This window comes from Orycteropus afer, unplaced genomic scaffold (genome assembly GCF_000298275.1).
Source record: "Orycteropus afer afer isolate SDZICR_OR568_19922 unplaced genomic scaffold, OryAfe1.0 scaffold01123, whole genome shotgun sequence".
In the NCBI taxonomy this organism is placed as follows: domain Eukaryota; kingdom Metazoa; phylum Chordata; class Mammalia; order Tubulidentata; family Orycteropodidae; genus Orycteropus; species Orycteropus afer.
Window position 1 is genome coordinate 167,317 of NW_006922710.1, and position 295 is coordinate 167,611.

A 295-nucleotide genomic window follows, 5' to 3' on the forward strand; every position below is an offset into this window, starting at 1 on the left:
AATGATTTTACTGAAATGGGCAAACATGTATGTGGACATAAAATTTATGACAAATGTAAAAGAAAACCCATGGGGAAGTAGAGGGAATTTTAATAAATGACAATAAGACAATGTGATATACATATAAGATAGAGGGGGGAAAAAAAGGCTGGATAGGCCTATCCCACTGTTCTTGTTACCTAGTGTCACTCTGACAAGAATATACCACAAATGAGATGGCCTTAACAAACAGGAGTTTATTCTTACAATTTGGAGGCTTTAAGTCCAAGTTCAAAGTGCCAGGCTCTAGGGGCTG